Below are 8,753 nucleotides of genomic sequence, written 5' to 3' on the forward strand. Positions count from 1 at the left end.
GAAGCTTACTTCCTTTTCGCTTGTGGATCTAAGGTGTGGTGATGGAAGAAGTAGCCTCTTCTTCTAGTTCCCTTCCCTTGATTCCTTGCTAAGTCCTCCTTGTATCTTAGGCTTTCTTAGGAGAAAACCTTGGCTTGGGCCGAAGATGGAGGAGAGGGGACTGAGGGTCTCGGTGAGGGAGAGGGGAGAATGAGAGAAATGAGAGAAAAATAAAATCTTCTCTTTACATACTCTCTTTTATGTTAAGGGGAAAGAGGTAGCAAACTTGGTTTTTGCTTTCCTTCTCCCTTAGCCTTTTTTTTTCATTTTTTTCTTTTTATTTTATTTATTTATTTATTCTCATCATTCATGATGAAACAAGGGGGAATGAATCCCCTTAATTCCCTCCTTTAAGTCACGGCAAAAGAAGAAGAAGAGGGAGAGAAAAGAAGGAAGACAAGTTGCCTTTCTCTTGCTCTTTTCTTGTTTTCTCTTCTTAGATCTTTACTCCTATCTTTATCATGCATTCCCTTTCCTTGCTATCAATATCTTCTCTCTATCCCAATTGGTTTCTACTAATTAATTCTATAAATTATAATATAAGAGGTTCAAGGTTCAATCCTTGACCTTCTCTTCTTTTTATTTCATTTTATTTCTTTTTGCTTCAACTCACTTCTTATTATTTTTCTAAGGCAAAATTCATCATTCTCTTATTTATCTTAAAAGTTTAGTGGGTGTTACAACTCCTGATGAGTGACCGAGTGGACGGGATGCTGTCGGAGTACACCTATCCTCCTTACCCCAAATCATAAATGGGGGAGCTCAATACTCTCATCTCCCGGTACACGATGACGGGGAGGGGTACCTGTCCTGCTACAACGCTGCGTCACACTAACCCATGAGTGGACCAACGGAGCCCTTGATAGAGCACCTGCTGCAACACACTCTGCCTGAATATACCACTAACCCATGAGTGGTCGTGTGTGCAGATATATGTAACTGGCGATGTGCTCAACAATAATGGAGCCGACAATCGCACAGCATGCAATCATGCGAATGGTGCATGACACTAAGCATGACAATATCCTGTACCAATCCATATATATATATAATGCGTACCCTAGTACTAGTAAATCAAATCCACAGATCTAGGGTATATAGGTCCTCTATGGTATAACAACCTAGGTCCTGAACATATCCACCTCCATAAAATATGTACCAACAATATACATGGATCAAAGCAAAAGGGTCTAGGTACATAGATCAGAATATGATATAAAAATATAGGTACACATGCCAGGTAATAAAAAAATCCAGAATTTAGTCCTAAACTCAGTAAAGCATGGTATGCCACTTACTCTAGGAACTAAGGTACTCATGGCAATAAACATGAAACATAAACATGGATACATAACAAACGCCCAACAGAATATGCTACGGGTAACAAACAGTGACATACCAAAAGCAAACATGATCATTGCTTGTAGCTATAAAATACTATGCATATCCAATTGACAATATCATAAAAGATAAGTCAAGAGGTACCCACCTCAAATATCGCGTGTGCCAAAGGAAATCCCACGTAAGGCAACTCGTCGCAAATCAGAGTCATGTAATATATGATATCCAGATTTAGCTAATTACATATAAATTAATTAGCTAAATCAAATCCTCAAACCTATTTAGGATAATTATAATCGAATAAGACTATTGATTAACCTCCTATTTATCAACCTACTATCCATCTAAAATAATCAAATCCAACCATGATCTACATCTAAGATCATAATCTACATTTAACTAATCAATCGCACTAATCATGTATCAACTAGTAATCCAATTTATCCCTATTTCCATACCTCAATTCACAGCCGCTGTTGTTGCTGGAACTAGGGTTGTTTGCTGTTGGAAATCAAGGTAGCAGTTGTTGGAACATAGTGAGCCAATCTGCTGTGATTTCGGATCAAGATGAGATCAAGAAATCAACACCCAAATAGAGAATCAAGCCTAAATCCTGTTATGCTCCGCAAGTGTACGGAAATGTCGCAAGTAATATAAAAGATTATCGTATCCACAGAGACTGGGATAAGCACTAGAAATGTCTCAATGCGAATTAGCTAAACAACTATCCAATCGTTTCAAAAGCAAAGTAAAGGTAAACAAATCTAATATTAGAGATCAACAAACAAGAGTTTAGTGTTTTGAGTTATGATAAAGGGAGATTCTAGGAGTTTCGATTTCTTTGTAAGATTTCTTGAATGTAAATGGTTCACCAATTCTTATTCCTCAATTGCCAAACATGTAGAAAGTTGCCGGTTCCCTCTTGCAATAGACAACCGGCTTAGGACTGAGAAATGTATCTAAATAGGATTAATTAGACATGAACCTACGTTGTCCTTACACAGAAGTGCACCTATTACTATGCCTTCCTCGGATATCAACATAGAAGCCCACAACTTATTAATCTATAAAGATACAAGAAGCTAATCATAGAATCCATCCTACTCTCTTGAATATTCCTATTTCCTCTTCAAGATTATCTCTCAAACGTCCTTACACGGGCTTGCACCTATCACGTGGATCCCTCGGATGATCGAGTGAGAGTTTATCCTTACCAAGTCCATAAGAAATCCAAACAATCAATCAAGAATGAGAATTAAGCACAAACCACCATCAATCATTCAAGATCTAATTGATACAAGCAAGATAATGTCATTGAAACAAGAAAATGGCAAATCCATAAGAGATTACATCAATCCATCATACAAATACTCCCTTAATCCTAGAATACAAGATCTACTCCATGAATCGAGGAAGAAAACCCGAAAGAATAGAGATTACAAGCACTCCTTGAATCCCCAATCCAAGAAAACAAGAAGAGGGGAAAAGAGAAAACTTATCTACGAAGAAGCCTTATCTTCGGATCCAATCCTCGCTCCGGAGCCGGAATCGCCAAGAACTCCCCTTGAATCGCCCAGAAATCCTCCCAAGAATGGGAGGAAACCACCAAATCTTGCCTTCTCCCAAAGGGGGAGAGATCCCCTTTCAATTCATGAAGAAGGGTTTAAATAGAGGAGGGAATCGGGCGCCACACGGCCCCATGACACGGCCGTGTGAGATTCACACGGCCATGTCCAGTTCCCTCTCTGCCAAACCTGCACGGCCGTGTGACTCCACACAGCCAGAACCCTTCTGCTCTCTGGAAATGCTACACGGCCGTGTGGTGCACATGGCCACAGCCTGCTTGGTCTCTGGAAGTCTCACACGGCCGTGCACGGCCATGTAAGGCTTCTGCTCGTTGGCTTCAAATCTTGACACGGTCGTGCGAGGTCACACGGCCATGTCATCTTTCTCTCTGTTGGTGCCAAACCACACGCCCGAGCTCCATACAGGTGGCCGTGTGAGGTACAGTGCTTTCTCCTTCGTCTCCTCCAATGCATGCCCAAAGATGTAGATTCTTCACCAAATCGACTCGCGTACAGAAAATGCACAAAAGCGGATCTCGAACCAAAAGAGTAAATATTCTAAAAGGAAAGCTGGAAGTATAAAAATGCATAGATCAAGCATGCTCAAAGTATGTAAATGTGCGTAAAAACATGCATAAAAGAGTATATAATCTACGCACATCACACCCCCAGACTTAAACCTTTGCTTGTCCTTAAGCAAAATGCTGCAGTCTAAATTCATATGTCCTACAACACATTCATAAAACCCAGTGCACTTTCCTAACTCTATCAAAAAGTTTCATTAACGAGCATGATCATGGAAACAAGTAAAGTATGGTTCAAGCATAAGAATCTTGTGCGCAGTGTAAAAGTAACTCAACACCCTTCAAGTTTCAATCCATGTCCTAATCAAGTCGTCATCAAATTTGAATTCCTAATGTTTCCAGTGAAAGACAAGTAACCAGTGATAGGCACTTACTTACCATTCACTTGGTTCATATTTCTCAACTAACCCAAGGTCTCAAAGGTGTGCTTAATCTCAAGAGAAGCTAAACAGTCATTTCCCCAGTAACCTAACTCGGTCTCAAAGGGGTGACTTGCTAGATTCCACTCATGACAACTGTTTTTTATATCCCTTATTATTTTTTTATTATTTTTTTTTATAAGTGTTTGCATTGTGCAAAACTTATTCACAAATGTACTTTTAGCACACATGTTGGGATATTTTGATTTTTCCAAATGAGCTTTAATGATTTGAGCTTCATCTAGTAACCAAAATGAAAGTTGAGAAATCACCATGGAAACCAAGTACTAAGCAAACAAGATGAATCATGACTATTTCAATGACATCAACTATTCAAGCATCAAGCACAAGTGTAGTGAAGATAAAATCCTTAAGGTTGAACCAAAACTAAAACTCATCACCATAAGATTCTTAGCTTATTAATGCTTCCCAAGATAGAAAAAAGAACTACACAAAGTTTACTAGTAGCATCATGCGAACATCATGAATCGAGACAATAATCGTGCTAACATTTCACTTGAATCCAAGAAAGCATATAAGTGAAGATTTGATGTTTTCAAAATGTATGCCACAAAAAATCAAAACAAAATGCAAGACATAAGCAAAAAACAAAAACAAACAAAGCAAATCAAATGCATCATCCCCCCAGACTTAAACTTTTCATTGTCCCAATGAAAACTAAAAAAATGTGGAGGAGATTTTAAGAGAAGTTACCAAGTGATGAGCTCCAAATGGTTGACATTCATGTTTTTAAAGATACTCCTCCATCCAATACTCACATTCCTCCACAACTTTGAATTCTACAACAATAAGATAGACAAGAAAAATTAAGTAGAGGATACATGTTTATTATAAAGAGAGAACTAAAGACATAAAAGAAAATAAGGAAAATGAACTTGGGTTGCCTCCCAAGAAGCGCTTGTTTAAGGTCATTAGCTCGACCACCTCATTAGATTCATCTAAATCTTGCTCCTGGAGGGGTAAGATATTTTAGAACCCTCCTACCAAGGGCTCTTATTATGGAGGGAGCTTTCATCAAAGGAGCTACAAAGTAAAGTATAACTCTCTCCATCTTCGTCTTCTTGGAAATTTTTTCAGGTGGTCGAAGACGGTTCAGATTGAGCTTCCAATTATTGGCCCATGTGAAATCTGCACATCCAAAAGAAAAACAAATCTCCCACAAGCATGTTATATAGTATAGAGCTAGAACTATATCAAGATCAGATGAATAAGTAATAAAAACTGAATCACATCCAACAAAGTCAATTATAGGTACCTCCATAAAGTTTTCCAAAAGATCACAAGAAATACTAACCTTACTTTGCTGAGAAATACCTGAAATTTCTAAACATGTAGATGTGACATCCTCTGAATCAAATGATGGTTCTGGCTCTAGCTTAGGTGTTGATGATATCAATGATGGTGATTCCTGAGACTCTGCTAGCTCTGCATAAGTCTCTACACATTGTTCCAAAACATGATCAATTCTTAAAACCTCTAAGGGTTGTCTTGACAAAGGTGGTGATCCTTGAGATGCTGCTTCCACAACACAGCTCCCTACACATTCTTCCATATCATCATCATCAACACATACATCAAAAATAAACCAACATCTATGTCCTCAATAGGAGAATCAATAACAAGAGGATCAATAACTTCACTTGCAGTTTTAAGTTGATCTACCACATCACATTCATCATCTGAAAATTCAATGTCACTATAACACCTTATAAAATTTTGAGATAGATCTGAAAACTTATTTACCACTACATTATCAATAAAATCCTCATCTGAAAAATCTTCATCTTCATATATATTCAAAAATCTACACTCAACCATATTAGTGTCACAGGATTTGCCGAAGTCTTTATTTTCATTGACCCCCACTAACCTTTGTGGAAAAGGAATCCTTAGTGAAGGTCCTGGGAAAGACTGAACTCCCTTTTTCCCAAATTCCCTTTGAGCTTTTGGAGGAGGTCCAACTTGCTTATCTAATGTTGGTGTGATTAATCGTTGAGGGAAAGGTACTTCTGGCCTTTGGGAACTTCCCAGAGAAATGGAACTGAGTTCTTGTGATCTTCTATTATTCTTCTCCTCAATTCTAAACATGTCATTCTTCAGAAGTTCTTCATGATTTTTTCCACTTCTCAACCCAACATCATCACACTTTTCATTGGATCTTGACTGTGTAGGAGGGGGATCTTCTTTAAACCATTTTGAAACAATACTATCAAGCTTTGCCCCCAAATGTTTGAACTCCTCACTCCGTGACTTGTGAATTTCAACATTTTTAGGTGGTTGAATTCTATTTTGTTTGACAGGCTCTCTTACATTTATAGCTTGCACTTTTTGAATATCTGAGGGAAATTCCATCCAACTTTTGTTCGACCATTCATGGAGGTTCAATGTCACTTGATCAATTAACGAATAAGCTTCATCTACACTTTTGTCCATAAAAGAACCTCCAGCTGATGAATCCAATAAAGTCTTGTCTGAGAAAGAAATTCCCCCATAGAATATGTGCAAAATTAACCATTTTTCAAAACCATGATGAGGGCACTGCCTTTGAAGACTCTTGAATCTATCCCATGCTTCAAATAATGATTCTCCATATGCCTGAGAAAAATTTGTTATGCAATTCCTCATATACACCGTTCTACTTGGAGGGAAAAAATGATTCAGAAATTGCTTCTCCAATTGTTCCCAACTTGTGATGCTTTGAGGACAGAGAGAATATAGCCAAGTCCTTGCTTTATCCTTGATACTGAAAGGAAATATCATCAATCGAACTGCATTTGCTGATACTCCTTCACATTTCACCAAATCACAAATCTCTAAAAATGTTTCAAGATGCAGATAAGGACTTTCTGATACTTCTCCTCCAAATTTATGACCTTGTATCATGAAAATTATCTCCGGGTCTAGTTGGAAACTTTCTACTTCAATTTGAGGTTGCACAATGGGAGATAAAAATCTTGCAGAAAAGGGTGTAGAAAAATTTCTCATGGTCCTGCTTGACATGTTAGTGCTCATGGATATTCAAGAAGAAAAAGAAAATTATCAAGAATAAAAAACAAGAAATAAAATGCAATATGAAAAGCAAGAAAGCAAATGAAGAATTTAAATTGCAAGAAAGAAAGTGCATAATGAAAATAAGAAAGAAAAGATAAAAGAAAAAAGAAAAATGTCTAGAATAATTCATATGCTAAAAATTGCAAGATATGTTTACAAAAGAAAAGAAGAAAGAAACAAGATCAAAAGAGAAAACAGAGAAAAGTTAGATTAGAGTACTAGAAATCAAGAATGCAAAGTTAGAATTAGAATTAGAATTCCAACAAAAAGAGTTGTCAAGAATGTTATTCAAGAAAGGAAAAACTTACGAAAACAGAATTTTAACAATTAGTTATAACTATGCAAATCAAAAGAAAAAAGGAAAAGTTATGTTTAGTCTAACTCAATTGATAATTCCTAATGTTATAGCGCAGTCCCCGGCAACGGCGCCAAAAACTTGTTACGCTCCGCAAGTGTACGGAAATGTCGCAAGTAATATAAAAGATTATCGTATCCACAGGGACTGGGATAAGCACTAGAAATGTCTCAATGCGAATTAGCTAAACAACTATCCAATCGTTTCAAAAGCAAAGTAAAGGTAAACAAATCTATTATTAGAGATCAACAAACAAGAGTTTAGTGTTTTGGGTTATGATAAAGGGAGATTCTAGGAGTTTCGGTTTCTTTGTAAGATTTCTTGAATGTAAATGGTTCACCAATTCTTATCCCTCAATTGCCAAACATGTAGAAAGTTGCCGGTTCCCTCTTGCAATAGACAACCGGCTTAGGACTGAGAAATGTATCTAAATAGGATTAATTAGACATGAACCTACGTTGTCCTTACACAGAAGCGCACCTATTACTATGCCTTCCTCGGATATCAACATAGAAGCCCACAACTTATTAATCTATAAAGATACAAGAAGCTAATCATAGAATCCATCCTACTCTCTTGAATATTCCTATTTCCTCTTTAAGATTATCTCTCAAACGTCCTTACACGGGCTTGCACCTGTCACGTGGATCCCTCGGATGATCGAGTGAGAGTTTATCCTTACCAAGTCCATAAGAAATCCAAACAATCAATCAAGAATGAGAATTAAGCACAAACCACCATCAATCATTCAAGATCTAATTGATACAAGCAAGATAATGTCATTGAAACAAGAAAATGGCAAATCCATAAGAGATTACATCAATCCATCATACAAATACTCCCTTAATCCTAGAATACAAGATCTACTCCATGAATCGAGGAAGAAAACCCGAAAGAATAGAGATTACAAGCACTCCTTGAATCCCCAATCCAAGAAAACAAGAAGAGGGAAAAGAGAAAACTTACTAAAGCAGCCTTGTCGCATCCAATCTCGCTAGAATCAAGCAAGAACTCCCTTGAATCGCGAAATCCTCCCAAGAATGGGAGGAAACCACCAAATCTTGCCTTCTCCCAAAGGGAGAGATCCCCTTTCAATTCATGAAGAAGGGTTTAAATAGAGGAGGGAATCGGGCGCCACACGGCCGTCACGGCCGTGTGAGATTCACACGCCATGTCCGCTTCCCTTCCTGCTAAAACTGCACGGCATGACCTCGGCGAGCCTCTTCTCTGGAAATGCTACACGACCGTGTGGTGCACACCACACCGCTTGGTCTGGAAGTCTCACACTACCGTAGATCCACACGACCATGTAAGGCTTCTGCTCTGGTTGACTTCACCTGCGAGGTTCACACGGCCATGTCATCTTTCTCTTCTGTTG

The 8,753-nt window shown here is 38.0% G+C and overlaps 1 non-coding gene across 1 annotated transcript; it reads left to right on the forward strand.

The window, feature by feature from the left end:
• The first annotated feature begins 6,490 nt into the window (after positions 1-6,490).
• Positions 6,491-6,596, forward strand: LOC121968759. Its single transcript, XR_006108297.1, has one exon. It is a non-coding gene; the product is annotated as a small nucleolar RNA R71 (small nucleolar RNA).
• The last annotated feature ends 2,157 nt before the right edge of the window (positions 6,597-8,753 follow it).

The sequence above is a fragment of the Zingiber officinale genome, chromosome 3B (assembly GCF_018446385.1).
Source record: "Zingiber officinale cultivar Zhangliang chromosome 3B, Zo_v1.1, whole genome shotgun sequence".
Classification (NCBI taxonomy): domain Eukaryota; kingdom Viridiplantae; phylum Streptophyta; class Magnoliopsida; order Zingiberales; family Zingiberaceae; genus Zingiber; species Zingiber officinale.